We start from the raw sequence: 20552 nt of genomic DNA, 5'->3' as shown, positions 1-20552 counted from the left end.
TGCCCGTAAACATTTCATGCTTACTGTGCTCTCTGTTACGGGAGAGGCAGAGATTTTTTTTATTGAGGCTTGCCCGAGAGGACGATCATTTTTTGCCTGCCTACGTACTGCGTACAGCTTGCACCATGCCCGCTTTGCATGACTAAATCGTAAACTCAGAGCTCCATCGTATTGGCTGTTCTGGTAAAGGTAATTTTAAGGCATCGAAGGGCTCAAGATTGGATGCCAGCTCAAACAGACGTAAACGGGTTTTTAATGCCGAAATATTAACACTCCCATTCCATAACGAAAAAACTTAGCCGCCGCGGTGGCTGAGTGGTTATCGTGCTCGGCTGCTGACCCGAAAGACGCGAGTTCGATCGCCCGTCGAATTTCGATGAAGGCAAAATTCTAGAGGTCCGCTTACAGCGCGATGTCAGTGCACGTTAAAGAACCCCAGGTGGTCGAAAATTCCGCAGCCGTTCACTATGGCGTCTCTTATTTCCTGTGTCGTTTTGGGATGTTAAACCATTATAAACCAAACCTAAAGAAAAGCATCACGAGAAAAGCCGGCGCCGTTTGTCTGTGTGAGTATGCGCGAGAGTGCGTCTGTGTGTGTGCGTATCAACTCGCAGATGGTACAAAACATCCCAGCGATGGCTAGAAGAGAACGGTGTCACCATCAAAAGGGAGTATGACATACACAGCAAGCTGAACTCCGCCACTTCAGACAATCTTATACACCTCGTTTGCCTATATACAGGGCGTTTCACCTAAGATTTTACCTAATTTGTAAAAATAGGCCTCTTTAGTTACGCATTTTTCGCCAGAGCATTGTCAGCGGTATAGCATACCAGGATACAGCTAAGACGTCCTAACTAGCGGGCTGGTTAATTGATATTTAGTCGATAACTTTTGAATTATTACTGTTAGGCTCATTCATTATTGAGGGGCGTCTAGCCCACGGTAAATTTATTTATTTACATGCCTACAGCGCCCTTGCAGGCATTAGTGTAGGGGGAAAGAAAAAAAACAATATGAGTGCACATATGATGTATTACAAATTCACCAGCAAATTGAAAAGCATGAAACAAGCAGTGAAAAATAAAACGATACGTATACACATAGTTGTCTTTATATTTGCATCACTTAAACACACTGTATCATGGTAAGTGGAAACACAGGTGTGAGAAGTTAAATGTCCACATAAGTTTTTGGAATTTCGAAAACCCGGTTTCCCTCGGCGCTGTGACCCAACGGAAGCGGCAGTAGCTCTCAGAAGGATGTACTGACCGCATACCAGGAAGTTACGCAAGCCTACCGTCTGGCCCGCAAGCAATATCCTGCCAGCCACAAAACCCTAACTAGAACCCAAGAAAACGCCTGGCGCCGCTTAGAGACAAATACGTACCCTCATCCCACAATTTACTCGCACATTTACCCAGGCAAGTACACGGGTACATGTAAATTCTCCCCTCAGCCAGGCAACCTCACGCATATGATGTGGGGTTGCTCAAATCTTCCCAAACGACAGAGCAACATTGAAAATATGGAGGAGTGGGAGGCACTGATGCGCAGCTCAGATCCAGCCGTCCAAGTGGCGCCATGCAAGTGGGCTGCGGAGGCCGCCGGGGCTCAGGGGCTCCCGTCTGCCTGATCCCATCACCCTTCCCTTTTAAAGTTGCGCACAAATAAAGTCTTAAACCACAACAACAACAGATTTTGCCTTTTTTCGGCGAATTACGTGCTCTTGAGGATTTGCTTTGCCTGCAGGCTTCTCGAAAGCGCAAATATTTTGGCACGATGTAGCCAAAATTTGATGGTCCACAGCGACGAGGGCAGCCACCTTTTTGAAGTTCTAAAAATTTATATGGATATTACTTACGGTGGGCTGCACACCTGTTAATAATTTATGATCCTAACAGCAATAGTTGAAAATCGGATGTGGCTTAGCTCAGCTAGGCCAGGATATACGTACTGAAAGCAGTTTCGTCTGCTGACATTTCGGCATCGACTCGCCGTCATTGGCGGCGTCTCTTCGCGAGACGTTCCTGTCGTTCTTCGGGCGTCTCGGTGCCAGCTTACCCTTTCTCGCCACGTTATCACGCGGCGCATAAGCTGTGCGCGGTCCGCCACCTGCGCCATCTGCTTCGCCAGCGCCGTACATTGCGAGAGGGATTTTCAGTGGGTGCCGCATGAAGGCGCTTCTACTACAGGCCAAGGAAGGTGCCTCAATCGCGAGCGCCGCCTTCAGGGTGAGGACACCGCTCTCAACGGAGGCATGTTGGGTCGGAATCTCCCGTTGGGCTACGCTGGGAGCTATGCGGCGGCGGGCTGTTTCGAACGGAAAACTGCCTCTACCACATGAAATTCCACAAATTTGGTGTCTTCCCAAGACAGAGTGGTGCCATAGATTATTTAACAAGTGAATCAAATTTAGTTACGGAAAAATATATCTTTTTTCGCAGCTAATCTGCCTGGAAACTCGGCGCCTTTTGACAAGTTATCACATTCTTACAACGGGTGCTGCATACTCCAATGGAATCTGTTTATCCGGATGCATTACATTTCATTACTTTGCAAACAAACAGGATTACTTATTTCGAGCTATATTTTCATATTCGCCAAAGACTGCCATTCAAACAGCTTTGCGGTCGCCGCGAAGTCAAGTGAAGAAGTTTAAGAGGATGAAATGTAATGTTGCGCATTAATTATAACTCCGCCCCAAGCAAACATTGCTCTGGACTGCAAGCATTTGACATGCCTTGCCTCGCATACTTTGGAGGTCTGTGGGTTGAGAGCCGTCTCACCTGACCAGTGATTCCCAATTCTCCGCTCTTTTCCCCGAGCAAAGTGAAATGGCCGCTGCCCTTATCTAGAGTGAGCAGAACACCCGGAAACACAACAGTCCCTCATAGCTTCATTGTGCGCAGCCTCATGTGCACATCGAAGCTTCTGCACCATGCTGTGAGACGTCGCGTGTTTTGTAGAGACTAGCACGTGCGCCGATGACGTAGGCCTGGAAAGCTGCAATCGTCCAGCAGTTAATTGCACCAAGGGCAGGGGAGGATTAAAACTGGCCAGGCCATATCCAAATTTGCCGAGCGCTTCCTGAAGAATCTGACAGCAAAGGCGTCTCCCAGTAAGGCACCCATATTATTTAGGCGCGCTCTCGCTGGTAAGCGAGTATGTGAGCTGTCTGCAAGCATTTTGGTCAATTTCTTTTCTTTATGTCACGAAGGCATTATAACCCCCCTCCCCCCATCCCTCTGCCTCTTTTCGCCAGCTCACTGCGAAATCCTAGCGGCGTAACTGCATCCTATGCGCCAGTAAGCAAAGAAATCGCGACTGCATCCGTGACGCCAACGAAAGGAGCCTTTTTTCCTCCACTACAAAGCAAAAAGGCCCATTTCGTTGGAGTCACGCAGCTGCATCACTAAAATTCGTCGCGCGTGTTTCTGGGCATGCATTTCATGTAGTTTACGTTCCCCCCCTCTTGATGACAGCTGTGGAGATGGGAGCTTGTCTGTCCTGTTGACTCGTCCGTGTCTTTCTGCGCGCTTTACGTCAAACGCGGTTTTTCAACTAGCCCGGACCCATACCTTAAAGAGAGATCTATTGCCTTGCCAGACTACACTACTGAGTGGGGCGACAAGCCAGCGTATAGACCTTTTTCAGGCGCGCGCGGCCATCTTTCAACAGCAGCGCCATCTTGCGTCTGGCCGATTTCTCCGCCATGTTACCTTGGGTGGCCGCCGCTGCAATACAGGCAGCGAGTACTCGCCGTGCTTTCCAGCCTAATCTGAGTGGTGATTTTTGCATGATTTTGACCTGCAAAGTGTTGCACTGTATCCACTGAGCAACTGCGAACAAAATGGCCCGTGCTTCGACGAGCGGCGACGCGGACGTTTCCCTGCAAGTTGTGCCGAAAATCGACATTGAAGGTGCGCTTCAAAGCAAGTGTGCGCAATTCATTTAACAGCTTTCTGGTATCTATAATGGCGACATTTATTAATGCGAGCAGGAAACTTTCTGAGCGCTTCTATGTTGTAGTTATAATTATAAAAGAAAAACCGTTCCGTTCCGAGCTAACAGCAGTGTTGCTGTCAAGCGCTAAAGCGGTCTGCTCTGCGTTGCGCCGGTGACACGAACAGATTGAAACTGCGTTCGACCGCGTCTTTCACTGCATTTTCCCCCTGCACTGTCCTAAAAAACGGTATTTTCTGTAGTGCTTACATGGAGAAGGCACCGCTGGAGCGCATAAGCGCACAGAATTCTGTTGCGGCTTTTGGCTTTGCATAAATTTATTACTTCATACTAACGATAAAATAACTGGTGATGCGTGCAAATTTAGGGTGGTCCACTCTTAGCTTGAACATGCGAGTGTGCGGCAGCGCTCTTCGGAGCGCCAGTGCATCCATCGGCGCCGCGCGTCGAAGCAAAGGTTCGCAGGAACAGAGGAAACTGGATTTGGAGCTTCGCGTCGTCTGCCGCTTCGCTAAACTCGGAAAAAGATGTAGTAGAGAGGCATCTGGCCTTCGAACGCGATGCAATTTATACACTCGAAGCCGGTGCACCTGCTGTGACAGTCCCTGAGGGGAATATCTGCTTGGTCCGTCACGGATGCGGTCGCTGATTAATGCCGAAAGAGCGATAAAGCGCGTGCGTGTGGTCGGGTGGGCACTGCGTGCCTGCGAATTGCACGTCCCTAATAGGCACATTTTATTTAAACAATCGGCGCTTTGCATTATGGCGTCAGTTGAAAACAGTATTTGGTCTAAGCATGTGGTGTCAGGACGTAAGGTGGACGCGTCAAAGCTGCGGCCTTCAGTTTTTTAAGTACTGCTGGTTTATCAGATAATTACTGCAAGCAAACAGCTGTGGCATTTGTTCAATGCATCATGGCTGTCAAGCACTGTCAAATAGCTATGTTTACAGTACCGTTCTCGTTAATAATCAGTCGCCAGTGTCGGCAGTTATAACAGAAATGTTTCACGTAACCCGCAGTGCTGCTGCATCATTTACCCAAATTATTACTTATGTTTTGATTTAGCAAGGGGCACAGACGACACATAGCGACATCAGCAGTAGGTGCTCGCGTGTAAGGTATGTGTAGCTGGAACAGCCCGCAACCGCACTGCCGTCGTGGCTCTCTGTGTTCCTCACACTGCTCCGCTTCAAGTCGCCTTCGCTTCCTGTAGTTGTTTGAACAGCAGACGACTGCGCACTGGTTTCCCAAAGACCTCGTTTCAGCTAATCGCACATACTTTCAAATCGCGCTACTACAGCTAAGCAACCGCATACAGTAAACACAGAGAACCGCAGAGAACGCTCGGGACGCACGGACACCTTTCCGAACCAGCCAGAGAGGAGGAAAGCAGCATGGCGGTGTTCGGCGCGCTGGGAGCGAGGCTAAAACTGAAAAAGCGCACCTGAAGTTTGCTCCCTAAAGTCACTTGAACTCTTCCAGTGACTTCCAGTGCAGTGGGAGCAATACAGTTCCAGTGACTTTATTGCTCCCACTGCACCTGCGCCGCTTCTTCCCTGCCGGTCATTTTGGCGTTTCTGTCCGGGCACGTCGCAGGCGGAGCGCGCGCAGTCGGCCGCGTCTCGACTGGTACGCGAGTGCTGCTCGCGCCGCTGGCACTCTCTCTTTCATTGTGTGCACGTGCCGTACTGCCACGGCCGCTTGATTCAAAGCGCAAAGCGAGGTGCGGCCAGCCACGTCGCGCCGCCGACAATGGTTGAGCATGTCCTGGCGAAGTTACAGTCGCGGCCGCTGTTTTCGGTGAGGGCGCCACTGCTCGGGGACAAGTCGCACGGTTTCCCGGGAGTGGTCTTCCGAAGCGCTCCTTGCTTCGTCGTGTTCGAGCGCGTTTGCCTCGTGTAAAACCGCGTTTGCCTTCCATATTCAATGCAAAAGAAAAAATGGCTGAGGCTTAACTTGGTTAAGCCTGGAGAATGCGAAGCATCATCGTGTCGCGTAATTTGGAGGCGCACAACCACAGCGACGGCGCGAGGTGGGCCCCCGTTTCTCTACTGTCGTGACGTCATCGTGTCACGTGGTGTGATGTCATGTATCACGTGATTTGGAGGCGCACAACCACAGCGACGGCGCGAGGTGGGCCCCCGTTTCTCTACTGTCGTGACGTCATCGTGTCACGTGGTGTGACGTCATGTATCACGTGATTTGGAGGCGCATAACCACGGTGAAGGTCTGAAGTGGTAGCTAAAGTAGTATGCTTCGCATAAAACCACTACTACCACTACTCACGTTCCTCATGTCTGCAGTGCTTTCTTTGGATTTTCTGCTGTGCGCATGAGTGAGCACGTTTGCCTCGCGTCTGCAGTGCTGGATTTGTACTTTTCGTGTGCGCGTGAATGTGTGTTTGCCTCGTGTCTGCCGTGCACGCTTTGGGCTCTTCGCGCATGCATGTTTGGAGGTCAGTGACGTGTATGGGGCACGATGCCGCGCATCTGCTGTGTGCCACTTTCCGTCAAAAACTCCAGAAAACAGCCAACTGTGAGATATCACGAGTTTTACTCCGAACTACAGCGTCGAGAAGCGTGGCTGAAAATATCGCTCGCCAAGGACTGACAGGGAAAGGAAGCAAGTGGGTGCCAAGCAACAGGTCTCTGGAATGTTCCTTGCATTTTAGAGAGAATGACTACACAAAGGAAGGTCAAGGAAGTTTCTTCATCTGTGAATTGTTCCTTCCTTTTTGTATGACCATGGAATAAAAGTGTCAAGTACTTTGTGGTTTTCTCGGCTGCAGGTGGGCTTATGAAGTTCCACAACTTCAGCTATAATAATTTTTTTTTCTTTTTTATAGTTTTTTTATATTTTTATAACTTGTGCATATAAGAGAAAAAATTCGACGTGACACGAAGCGGAAATCTACTGCGTGTAACCAGCTGTGCGTGTCCGTCTCATTCACCGTCTACATGGGGTAGCGAGGAATGAATAAAAATCAGGGGAGCACTTCGACGATCTAAAGTGCGAAGAGGCCAAAGCCTTTAACCGCCTCTGTCGCTGCCCTCTGCTTGGCAACTGTTGAAGATCGTTTGGCGACTCTTGAACGCTACCGTACGGCATCGCAAGCGCGTTGCGTAGCGGGCGACATTGGAGCGCGCGCGGGCGGCATCCTTCCTCGATCAACGTTCAGAGAGCAACTGGGAGATCTCTGGGTGATTCGACCATTGTGCAAACTTTTGACGTCAGTGCACATGCGCCGGTTTTATACCACCTGAGGATTGCGCATGGCGGCACTGCGCGTGCGCTGTCTTCGCGTTTAGTAGGCATCATTAACTAATAATCATTACTGTTCGTACATCTACTACTACACCATTAACTATCATTACTGACTTTTCAAGTAACCATTATTGACAGCTGCCGCGGACGCATGGACGGACGGACACGCTGGTGAGTCATGAGCCATAAAAGGCCTTAAGAATAGAATGAAAGCTTCAGGAGCATTAACGCTACATCCTGAGGTAGAGCCGCTGGCCCGGTCGTGCATAGTATAGGCGGCCGTTATGGACAGAGTTCAGGCATACACTAGAAGGGGGATTCCCACCTGCTGCGGTGGCTTGTGACATTCGCGCTTTAAATGCCGACTTCAAAATGCAGTCTTCAATGAGGCACTAGGCAGCGCACTCTTTACGCCCTCAGACAGCCAGCAACGGGCGTATCGACGCAGCAGTCACGGCGTTTCTCTGCGAGCAGTTGTCCCCGAGCAGTGGCGCCGCGGCGCGCGCACGGAGAACTAGGCTCAAGACGCCGTTTCTGTGCGACGTGGCGGGCCGCACCTCGCTTTGCGCTTTGCATCAAGCGGCCGTAGTACTGCTCGCCGGTGCACAAAAGGTATTGCCTCTCGCCGGGAGTTATGGCTGGAGTTCCGCGACGTTCAAATAGTGGAGAAACTAACTGTTGTGTCGTGGGCTGTCACAATAGTTCTCTGAACACCAAGGGCCGAGAGCCACCCGTGAAATTGTACCGATTTCCTGGAAAATGGTACGAGACCGAGAGAGGCCAAGCACGGATAACTGCTGTCCGCAGGGTCAAGTAATATCTCTTTTTCTCGCTAAACATGTTTGGTATGCTAGACGTGTAATATTATTTCTGATCAGTTTTCGTTGTAATTCACTAAGCAGGGTTTAGTAGTAGAGCTCGCTCTAACGAACCTCTTTCTCGTGACTGTTCCTCATGGTTATTTATAAATAAGCACACAGCAGCAGCATGCTTGCAGTGTCCTTGAATACATACTGCATGAGGCAATACATGCTGTGTACAAATACAGGATATACTTTAAGAAGCCTCTCGCGCTTCGCGTTATCTATATTCGTAAATAATTCCTCTGTTTTGCGGCGGAGTGTTTGGGAAGCCCGCTAAGTGAAAAAGTGGTTTTAAGCAGAGAAAATGACGAGTACCTGTTTCTTCTCAGTATACACTTCAAACGAGCCTTCAGGGAAGGGACGAAGGAGAGAGGGGGAACAGAAAGTACGAAATAAGTGGTAGGGTTTTAACGTAGTTAAACCGAGTAGACATGCGAAAGCAGGTGTTTATTGGCTCATGGTTTTGCTTTCCTGGGTCGTCGGCACGTCTGGCGATGATATGACTCATATCAAGCTCCGATTGACGTTAAGCTGATCTGATCTCCGCGCCGCAGATGGAAGTTGATGTAGACGATGATGTCCAATGCACAACACTAGAATATTGCAGCGTATCATTGTAGCGTCCGTTAGTTCGCGCAAAGCCGCAGAAAAGGGGGGTTATCATTTTTGTTCGTGACGCGAGAAGCGACCGGTCTAATCTTGATTGTTCACAGCCATGAACAGCTGCATCTACGTGTTTCCAGATTACTCTAGATGATATCGACCTGTTATCTCGAAGTTTTCTTGCCGGCTTTAAATTGAACGATGCCGCTAGCAGCGGGCATTCGTAGTTCGACGATTGACGAGCACGCTTGTTGCTTACGCCGCCACCGAGTGATTCAGTTCTTTTGCGGGCGCAAGTCAGCCCAAATAAAGAGCTTCGTTTGCAAGTCTTTCTGGTGTCTTCCTGACCGCTGGACGGCCGTCACTACAACGTGACATCTGGTGGAGGTGCTGGGTAGCCTTCCATGTACCGGACGCCCCCTACAAGCCGTGACGCCATCCCTCTGAGTCATTTACCGCAGGACCTTAGTCCACTCCACCGCGCAAGCCGACGTCTGCAAGGCGACGCACCTGAGTTCGGGATTCTGCCGGACCCTACCCGGAAGCGAAAGCCAGTAGCAACGTCCACCATGAGCTTGCCCCAGACGACGACTCCAATCATTTTTCACCAGCCCCGGGTGCCACCAGCCTTCGACGCTTCGCCTGGCGCCGACCCCGAAGAATGGCTGGAGCAGTTCGACCGTGTGGCTCTCTTTAACAACTGGGACGACGCCATGAAAATTAGGTACGTATTCTTCGCCTTGGAGGGACCGGCAAGAATCTGGTTTGAGAATGAGGAAGCTAGCCTTAGGGATTGGGAAACCTTCAAGGAGCAGCTTCTCAAGACTTCCACAAACGTCGTCAGAAAGGAGAGAGCCCAGCAGCTGCTACAGTCTCGCATACAACAACCAAACGAGACCGTTGTAGTATACACTGAGGAGATGAAGCGTCTCTTCCGGCGTGCCGACTCGAGCATGAAGGAAGAAGAAAAGGTCAAGCTGCTTATGCGAGGAATTAAAGAGCAACTCTTTGCGGGCCTCGTACGGAACCCACCGAAAACCGTCGCCGAATTTGTACAAGAGGCATCCACTATGGAAGAAACTCTTGATACCCGAGCCCGCCAGTATGACCGCCAGCAGCGCATTTTCTCAGCAAACTGCCTGGACACCACTAACAACGATAACCTGCGGGAGGTTATCCGTCAAGTTGTTCGAGAGGAGCTCCGAGGATTGCTGCCAACGGGAACGCAGCCGCAGATTTGATCGCTCACAGACGTCATCCGGGATGAAGTTCAACAGGCCTTGGGTGTGACGCCGACCACCACGCAGCCTATGGAGCCCCCAGCGATGACTTACGCCGCAGCTGTGCGCCGTCCTGCACCTCGACGACGGGACCCAAGCCCCTATCGCCCTCAGCCAGCTGCGTTGTACCACCGCCCTCTCGCCCCAACCCGCCCGTCCTACGACCGTCGCACACAGCCGAGGAAATGCGACGAGTGGAGAACTCCTGACCGGCGCCGCCCACTATGCTTCCACTGCGGCGAAGCCGGTCACGTCCTCCGGCACTGCCCATACAGAAGACAGGGCATCCGAGGGTTCTCTACGACGCCCCACGACCCCGACCCGGCCAGCGACCAGCAGAAATCGAAGAGTTTTTGCGTCGGGAAGAATACTCATCGCCGAGCCACCTATCACGTTCCCCGTCGCCATCGTCCCCGCGCTTTGTATCTCCTAGCCGAGGTTACGCCGTGCGTGGACGCTCCCCCAGCCCCCGAAGGTTAAACTGAATAAAGCAGCCTCTGGAGGTGAGGTTGCTTCTAAGCGCAATGACAAAGATCCTCCACCAACGAAAACGCAATACCATGCCTCAACTACGACGACAACACCGACGACGACGACGCGGCCAGACCTGAAGCTTTTACCGCTGCCCAGTGAAGTAACATCGGAGTACGCCCACCGCAGCCTCACTACTCGACTAAGCCGAGATCGGACACCGAAGACAACGTACAATACGAGAACGCGAACGAGTGACCTTGAAGTTACGGTCGATGGTCACGCAGTTACTGCCTTGGTCAACACGGGAGCTGACTACTCTGTCATGGGCGGCCCACTCGCTGTCCGACTCAGGAAGGTAAGAACAACTTGGGATGGCCCGCTGATCCGCACCGCAGGTGGCAACCTGATTACGCCGTTAGGAGGCTCCACCGCAAGAGTTACTGTAAACGGAAGAACCTATGCGACAACCTTCCTGATCTTATAGCAATGCTCGCGAGACGTGATTTTGAGAATGGACTTCCTGAATGAACATCGAGCGATCATCGACCTTCGATCTAAGTCGATCAAGCTTTCCACGGACAAAGCCATATCTGCAGCGACGACAGCGACTCATCACGTTGCCTTAAACGTTCTGTACGAAGCATTGAGCGTGCTGCCCCGATCAAGTGTCGTCGCCTGCATAATTACTGGAGACATCGAAACTGCCGAAGGCGTCATCGAGGGGAACACCCAGCTACTCCTGGATCGAGGACTGGCCGTCGCAATGGGAGTCGCCCAAATCCGAAATAACCAAGCCCAGGTGTTGCTAACCAACTTCAGCGAATAATACCGGCATCTAAACAAAGGTACAACGATCGCTTTCCTCGACGAGCTGGCAGACTTCAGAGACATATTTGCCCTACCCGACCAACCCGTAGAACGATCTGACCAACGCCATCAACCAACGTTTGATATCAACCCAGCATTACCACGGAGCAGACAAGACCAAATACGCAGTCTTCTTCAAAAGTACAGCGATTACTTCTTATCAGCATCAAATGTGCGACGAACCAGGCATGCCAAGCACCGCATTGTCACAGACGAACACTGCCGACCACTGCGAAGAAGCCCCTACCGCGTATCGCCGCTAGAACGCCAAGCTATCCGCAAACAAGTTGAGGAAATGCTTCGTGACGACGTTATCCAGCCATCAAGGAGCCCCTGGGCAGCACCAGTCCTCCTAGTGAAAAAGAAAGACGGCACCCTTCGGTTTTGCGTCGATTACCGCCGCTTGAACAGGATTACGAAGAAGGATGTCTACCCCTCCCCCGCATCGACGTTACATTGGACCGGCTGTGGAACGCTAAGTACTTCTCATCGATGGACCTGAAGAGCGGCTACTGGCAAATTGAAGTCGACGAAAGAGATCGCGAAAAGAGTGCGTTCATCACGCCGGACAGACTCTGCGAGTTCGAGGTGATGCCATTTGATCTCTGTTCCACACCAGCTACATTTCAGCGAGTAATGGATACAGTGCTGGCCGGCCTAAAGTGGCAGATTTGTCTGGTATATTTAGAAGACGTCGTTGTCTTCGCCTCGAACTTTAAGGAACACGTAAAAAGGCTTCGAACAGTACTAGACGCAATAAAATCATACGGCCTAACTTTGAAAGCAGAGAAGTGCCACTTTGCCTATGAAGAGCTGCTGTTTCTAGGCCACATTGCTAGCAAGGAGGAAGTACGCCCAGACCCGCAGAAAACAGCTGCTATCGCAATGTTTCCGCCACCGGCCGATAAGAAAGCTGTGCACAGATTCCTCGGACTGTGCGCGTATTACCGTCGTTTCGTAAAAAACTTTCGCGCATCGCCGAGCCACTGATCCACCTGACAAAGGCAGATGTGCCATTTAAATGGGAGGCGCCGCAAATAGAAGCCTTCAAGGAACTTCAGCGCCGTTTACAGACCCCACCGATCCTTGCGCACTTTGATGAAAACGCCGAGACTAAAATTCATACCGACGCAAGTAGTGTGGGCCTAGGCACTGTCCTCGTTCAGAAAATTGACGGAGTGGAGAAGGCCATCGCGTAAGCTGGCCGTTCCCTGTCCAAAGCCGAAGCTAATTATTCGACAACTGAGAAGGAGTGCCTCTGCATCATCTGGCCTACGTCGAAATTCCGCCCCTACCTGTACGGACGACCGTTCAAGGTGGTCAGCGATCACCACGGACTGTGCTGGCTCGCCAGTTTGAAGGACCCCTCCGGCCGCCTTGCTCGATGGAGCCTGCGGCTCCAGGAGTTTGATGTAACCGTCGCTTACAAGTCCGGACGTAAGCACTCTGACGCCGACTGGCTGTCACGAGCCCCTGTAGATGCACCGCCGCCGGACGACGATGAGGACGCCTTCCTGGGACCCATCAGCTCCAGCTCTTTTGTACAACAGCAACGCGCGGACCTCGAGATAAAATGCCTCATCGAATACTTGGAAGGCAAGGTTTCTTTTTACCCCCCGCCTGGTTCAAGCGAGGATTGTCTTCGTTATGTTTACAGAACGATGTCCTCGTGAAGAAGAACTTTGCAGCGAACAAGACAGCCTACCTCCTTGTTGTACCTCTAAGTCTGCGCGGAGAAGTTCTTCAGGCCTCACACTACGAGCCGACAGCTGGACATCTCGGGTTTTCTCGCACCCTCCGCCGCATTCAAGACAAGTATTACTGGCCCCGACTGTCTGCCGATGTCGCACATTATGTGAGAATCTGCCGAGATTGTCAGCGGCGAAAGACCCCTCCAACCCGACCAGCAGGAATTTTGAACCCCATTGAGCCCCCCTCAAGGCCCTTTCAGCAGATCAGCATGGACTTGCTTGGCCCGTTCCCGAAATAAACATCTGGAAATAAGTGGATCATTATAGCGACTGACTACCTGACCCTCTACGCCGAGGCAAAAGCCCTACCCACCGGAACAGCAGCAGAAGTCGCCAAATTTTTCGTGGAGAACATTCTTCTGCGACACGGCGCCCCCAATGTGCTCATTACTCACAGAGGAACAGCATTCACGGCGGAATTGCCGCAAGCCATCCTGCGTTACAGCCAAACCAGCCACCGGAGGACAACTGCATACCACCCGCAGACCAACGGACTGACCGAGCGCGTCAACAAAACCATCGCCGATATGCTCGCCATGTATGTCGATGCCGAACACAAGACCTGGGACGTCATCTTGCCTTACGTAGTCTTCGCCTACAACACTGCAGTGCAGGAGACCACCCAGATGACGCCTTTTAGGCTCGTCCATGGCAGAGTGGCCACGACCACGCTGGACGCCATGCTGCCGAACGTTACCGAGGAAGATAAGGTCGACGTCGCCGCCCAGCTACAACGCGCAGAAGAATCCCGAAGACTTGCCCGATTAAGGATCAAAGACCAGCAGCGGACCGATGCCACACGCTACACCTACGAAGACGCGACGCGGAATACAAGCCAGGAGACCGAGTCTGGGTTTGGACGCCCATTCGGCGCCGAGGATTGAGCAAAAAGCTTTTGCGACGCTATTTCGGCCCGTAAAAGGTTCTTCGTCGGCTAGGCGAATTGGACTATGAAGTCGTCCCTGACCAAATGACTGCATCCCAGCGACGCCGCGTACGACCCGCACTAGTCCATGTCGTAAGCCTAAAGCCCTATCAGGCACGCTAAAGGACGCCGTGTTTCCACAGTCGGTGTTTATTTTTGCACAATCCGTTTTTGATTGTTGATAGCCGCATTATTTTCTAATGCATCGAGGCGATGCTTCTTCGATAGGGGAGTAATGCCGCGAGTTTTGTAGCGCTTGTTTGTTGTGTTTATTTGTTCATGCTTCAAGGCTGCCGGCACGCCGCTTTATCGCTTCGTTTGTGACGCAAGACGCGCCTAGAATTATCTCGATGGATCGCATCCGGACGGAGCCGACTCTAGTTTGTGCCAGAATGTTCTAGTAACTTCTAAAGCTTTATCTCGAAGATTCGCTATCGGCTTTAAAAAGAGCACGGCCGACAGCGGTGGGCATTTTGTTCGACGAGCGCCGAGCAGGCTTGTTGCTTTTTCGCGGCTGTTTCTCGAGTACAGCGAGATATCGGGGGCCCTATTGAGCAGGGAAAAAGCAAGGCGCTAAGGTTTGGCGCCTTCACACCGAACCTTGCGGGCGAGGTGGAGTGGGTGCAGGGAGTGAAAGTCCTGGGAGTAGTGTTCCTCGCCAGCGGGGAAGTAGCCCGCGAAACCTGGACTAACCTCCGCACGAATGCTGAGAAACGCCTCTCGGTGGCGTAAACTTTCCGCCTTTCAATGGCAGAGCGCAGCTATGTAGTTAAGTCTACAATCCTAGCCGCATCTTTTTTTGTCGCCCGCGTCGCAAACCCACCGCGCACGTTTGCTCGCAGGCTAACCTCGGCCTGTGGCTCTTTCGTTTCGGCGGGCAAAACCGAACTTGTGTCACGAATGTTCATGCGCCTTCCATCGTACATGGGTGGGTTTAGTATACCTTGCATTCACACCATGTGCAATGCGCTCGCCTTGCGAGGAGTACGAGATCTTGTACGCAACCCAGACTACCCCAGGAGAACACTCCTCACATACTTTCTGGGTAGAGCGCGTAACGTGTTTTTTACACAACACGTGGTTGGCCCTACAGCCGAGCAGCCGCCGGCATTTTTCGTTAACGTGAGTCGCACACTGGCGTCGTTGACTGCCAGCCTGCCCGATCTGGATGTTGATGAAACCCCGCCCTCCAGGATGTGTGAAGCACTAACGGTCGCTGAGCTGACCCGCGAACAACTCCAGAAAACGAGACGGGCACGCTGGCGCCAACTGACCTCAGCTGCGCTTCCTGCAGATTTCAGGGACTTCGGCTGGCTGCGAGGCTAGCGGGTCCTGCCCACAAGAGACCGCCTTGCGGCGTGGGGCGTGGCGCCCTCCGCCCGATGCCCGCAGTGCGGTCTCCTTGAAACTTTGCAGCACGCAATGTTTGAGTGTGTAGTTGCGCGCACCTTTTGGATATTAGTGTCACGCATGTTTTTAACCCGCCTGGAAGCGCGCACCAGTTCACCCGAAGTGTTTAAAAATATGCTCTTGTGTGTCGGCATGTTCGTTTTGTGGCGGCAGCGTTGAGTGGCTTCCTTAAACGGGCGTCCGCAAAGAACAATGTTTCCAATGTTGCAGCGCCTCCGCACGCGCCTGTTTGAACAAGCATGCGTGGACGCTCTGTCAATGAGCGAGGCTGAGTTTTTGCGCAAATGGTCGACATACTTTTTCGTCCTGCACGGCGGTCTAGTGTCGGCTTTCTTACTGCCTTACTTACGTGCTCAGTGCTGCGTCACTGCGCATGTGCTTGACTAATCAGAGCATTGAGTTCAGCTGTTTTGTTTTGTATTTTTTATGTTAACACAGAACAAAATAAACTTCTCTTTCCACGCCGCCGCCGAGTGATTCAGTTCTTTGCGGGCGCAAGTCAGTCCAAATAAAGAGTTTCGTTTCGAAGACGTTCTCGCTGGTTTCCTGTTCGCCGTACTGCAGTCACCACTACGTGACAATATTGTGAAACAGAGCGCAAGCACGTAATGCAGCAGAGGTAGCACCATGTCACCTTCCGCCTGTCCTGTATAGCTTTTCTCGGGTCTATTTCAAAATGTGTTTTTCTTTTAAATCAGAACACTGAAGCAAGTTTTGTTTCAATTGTGTATAAAAGCCTAACATACACGCGCAGTGCAGTCATCCGCAGACTTTGAACAAACTGGCTGAGAGGTATGTTTACTCGAGCATCGTTCGCAATGGATAGAAAGGTGTAATGAGTGTGTGCTTGTGAAAAGTAACTAGTCTCGTGCACGCAGTCACTTCGCCATAATCTTGTCTCACCCAAAGAGGAGTGCCTACAGATGAAATAAATGTTGCGCTAATTTCAGCTTCATTTGGGGAATAATGTTGCATACATGGATCGCTTACCTCCTATGGCTTGGCCACCCTGTATATCAGCACAACTTTTGTTATAGACGGAAGCAGCACCAGAAGACTGTTCGGACTTAATCTTCACTGGCAGAATGCTGGCCTGGTGTTGGAATGCTTAGTGCTCCAGCAGTGAACAGTAATAGCCAAAGTCTTCAGGGTGGCTGCCCTATAGCTCTATGCGCGCCGAATCACACTATATATGCTTGCTAAAGTGCACAGATGATTTCACTGCCTCCTTTTACTAGATCCTCATTTGAAAACAACGCATCACAAAAATAAACCCACAAACGAGTTCAGCGTTTAACGTGGACAGCAAGAACACATCACGAACTAGTTCGTTTTCCATCAGAACGAAAACAGCGCAAACGAGACACTGCGCTTGCGTCTTGTCCTTCCTTTCTGCGTCCTTCGTGAAGTTTGGGCTGTTTTCATTGCGGTGGACTGCAAGAGCTGCTTGTTTTTTTTTGTATCAGAGTTAGCGGAAATGCAGTTTATTGTACACAGAGTGCAGTACAAGCAGAAAAAACGACGTAGACTTTCGTCTGCGAGTTCCTTGATAAAGGAAGAAGTCAGCCATAGGTGGTCATTACAATCGCTAAGCTGATGTCCAAACATCTTTGGAACGTGTCTGATGACTTGTGATTCGACGTTGCATGTAACAGATGCCGAAGCCGCAATATTTTCTGCAAGTCGCACCATCTTTTCGCATATGCTAAGCGTCGCAGCGCAAGGCACAGTGCGTCGCGGCCTAGCGGGGTTACTTTCTGCGCACGCCCACTTTGTACCAACAGGCACAATGCCCTGAAATAATCATTCATGCCTTCTTTCTGGAACCTCAACTGCTTTTTGAACAGGGTGCAGTCGATATTATCAATATCTAGAAGTGCGAATCCGGAACCATACTTATATAGCTCATGCTTCGTCCGGCGCCTCAATTCATACTCAATATTTTGTGATGAATTAAGTGGCTTTTAGTAGCCACCGACCTTTTCTAGGCCACATCAAGTCACCGATTTCCTCAAATTTCAGCATCGAGGCAACATTATGATCGTGCAAGATACTAGAAGGTTGGTTTATGGAGATTTAACGGCCCAAAACTACTCAGGCTATGAGGAACGCCGTATTGAAGGGCTCCGGAAACTTCGACCGACTGGGGTGCTTTAACGTGCACTGACATCGCACATACACGGGACTCTAGAATTTTGCCTCCATTGAAATTCGACCGCCACGGCCTGGATCGAACCCGTGTATTTCGGGTCAGCAGCCGAGCGCCATAACCACTGAGCCACTGCGGCGGCTCAGGATACTAGAAGACATACCGATTACCTGCCAATTCTTCAGTACTACAACGCTCTCAGTGGAACTTACGACTTGGCAGTGGCTGCACCGTGCCGCGCGTCGACTCCACCCGACTAGGCGAAATTAATTTCATTGAAGTGCACTAGATGTTACGCCGGCGCATTTTGAAATGTACATAGTATATCGACAGTGTTGCTGTTAGCGTACAACCAACTAGACTTCTTCGAACGTTCTAGCGAACTAGCTGATTCATTTCAATAACAGGTAGGCCGGTGCAAATAAATCACGACAGGTGACATAGAAACGAAAAGTAGACCTCGGTTGCAGACTTCAAACTGTTTATTCATGAATGAAACCGCAGGTTATGCAAGTGCGCAATCGAAGCATAAAAAAACCTTTGTAATTCGCACAGATTTTCATATAAGGTAACACAGTGGCCATATTTTTCTCTTCATGGGTAAACGAAAGCATCACAGCTTGCCTTGTCATCAATGCGCGACTCAGACTATGCGACGGACTCAGCCTACGCGAGGCGTGCTTGTGCGAGCGAAGAGAGGTTATCGCCCATCCTGCTCAGAGATCGGCGGGTGAGGTACATCATCAAGGCGGCGAAGAGTGCATGTGTACAGAGCAGGTGTCCAATCATCGTCGCATCACTCACACTATCGAAAACAAGCACCGGTTTTAATGCGGCAGCATTGGGAGGGCCATCACGGCGTCATGGCACCTGCTTCTATGTGAACACTCCGTTTGTCAACCGTAGTAGGTGGTGAGTTCGCTGCTGAAGAGTCGGCGATCGAAACGACCTTCGACAGAAGTTAGACGGCATACCCTAGCCTCTACCGCAAACCTTGTATATACAGTATCCGTGGTACAGTATCCGCGTGCCTGTCGAGACTATTGCGGCTGCCGACCATATTTGAAGGGCTCGCGGATACTGTACTCTAACCGAAACCAAGTGTCACGTGAATTGGTGGAAGCTTTTCCTATTCTAGATAAAGGGGAAATTTGTGTAGCGAAACCCTCAGTGAGCTTGCATAAAAATGTGCGGCGTTTCTGCGATATACGCTCGCAAGGCATTACTGATTGATTTTTGCATACGTTGTGGTGATGTATTTCTACTTGCGTTTTCGCTGCTGTGTTAGGGAAGAGGGCACGTGTATTTGGCAAGGTTCTATTCGTTAACCTTTTTATTTATACCTTCCGGGACTTGTTGAGCATGTACGGTTTTATCTTGCTTATAAATATATTGCCTTCTGAAGCAAGAGATCACTGCTTAGTCAGTGCTGTGCTTGTCTCGTATCTACTCGTCCGTCCTCCATCACGCCGTTTTTCAATATGGCAATTCCGTCTCCAGCCCACCTTTATACTGCTGTATTAACGAACAACGTCCGCGAGGAAGAGCAACAAACGCTTGGCGCCCCGCAAAAGACGATACGCACAGCGGAGCCCGCTGCCATGAAGCACGCCGCCGCCGTGCGCGGTCAGTAGTGCCCCGTCAACCTGCCCCAGACGCGTTATGTAGCACCCCATCGAACGCAACCACCCGCGCGTCCAACCACCCGCGCGACGGAAAACACACATCTGGAGAACATGCAATGAGCGCCGCCGCTGAGCCGCATTCCTCGGCACTGCCTCTGCTGAGGAATGGACGCCCGCAGCATCTCATTTGATGCCCCACTGCCCCACCCCCGCCAACGACCACGCGAGATCGACGACTACATACGTGAAGAGGAGCTTATGCCATCGAGTGACCTGTTCCGAATTTCATCGCCGCCCACACCATGCTTTTTCGTTGCAGGCAGGAGTTACGAAGGGGATATTGGAAGAAAGTCGGGCCGCGCCCCGAAGGGGAAACTAAAGAAAGCAACCTCCGGAGGTGAGGTTGCTGGCCGACCAATATTCTCTAGTGCCGACGACCAAATGCATCGCCCCATCCACTACGACGACTACGCGAACGAAGTGCAGCCCGAAAGTGGCCGGACGCAGCTTCGAGATGACAATGCTGGCATGCAAACCGACATCGACGTGCCCGACCCGCCGAAGCCGTTATCTCCCCAGAGACGTACAGTCTTTGTCAAAAGTAACCAGGCTGCATGGTTTGCTTCTAGCTTGTATAGTGGAGCCCTTGTGACTCTCCTAAACATCAAAAGTTGTTGGAAGGTAAGAAGACCCCCCGTCCTTACTTTTAACAGCCATTTCAGCTTCAGGGAAGCTGTACGGGTTACACTGTACGAGCTAGAAGCAAACCATGCAGCCTGGTTACTTTTGACAAAGACTGTACATGTAGTTCGAAGGAGTGACCTTCCGACCTGGCAGTTCCTACTGACGGCTCCAAGTTACTGCTGTGGTTGACATGGCAGCACACTATTTGGTAATGAAGAGAACATTCGCTGCGTAGCTCAGGAAAGTCACGCGCTCTTGGGGCGGCCCACGAATCCGCACAGCAGAAGACTGCTTTATTACACCATCTTAAGGAAGCACGCCGCGACTGACCGTCAGCGGACATACCTATCTTGTCACCTTCGTAAAGCTATAGCGATGTTCCCACGGCGTCATACTGGGCATGGATTTCCTTAGTGAGCACCAGACGATAATTGACTATCAATCCAACCTTCTCAGGCTTTCGACGAACGAAGCCATTCTTCGGTGATGATCCTGGAACATTACGTTCCGCTGAGTGCCCTGATGAACAAGTAAGCAACCGACCCAGCTCAAACGTCATGGTCACTGTAGGTGCAAGGAAAGCCGAGAAAATTGACGCCATATTCGAAGGCAACTGGAGTTGCTTCTCGACCGAGGAATCGACATCACAAGGGGTAACTAATTTCCGCAATGGCAAGCAATGACGGCAAT

General features: G+C 51.1%; 1 pseudogene; it reads left to right on the top strand.

Annotated features, from left to right (window-relative positions):
• The first annotated feature begins 2174 nt into the window (after nt 1-2174).
• LOC149367774 (uncharacterized) lies at nt 2175-20396 on the top strand (annotated as a pseudogene).
• The last annotated feature ends 156 nt before the right edge of the window (nt 20397-20552 follow it).

This window comes from Amblyomma mixtum, chromosome 1 (genome assembly GCF_055824585.1).
Source record: "Amblyomma mixtum isolate Tamu chromosome 1, ASM5582458v1, whole genome shotgun sequence".
NCBI classification, from domain to species: Eukaryota; Metazoa; Arthropoda; class Arachnida; order Ixodida; family Ixodidae; genus Amblyomma; species Amblyomma mixtum.
This window is presented reverse-complemented; position numbering and strand designations above follow the sequence as displayed.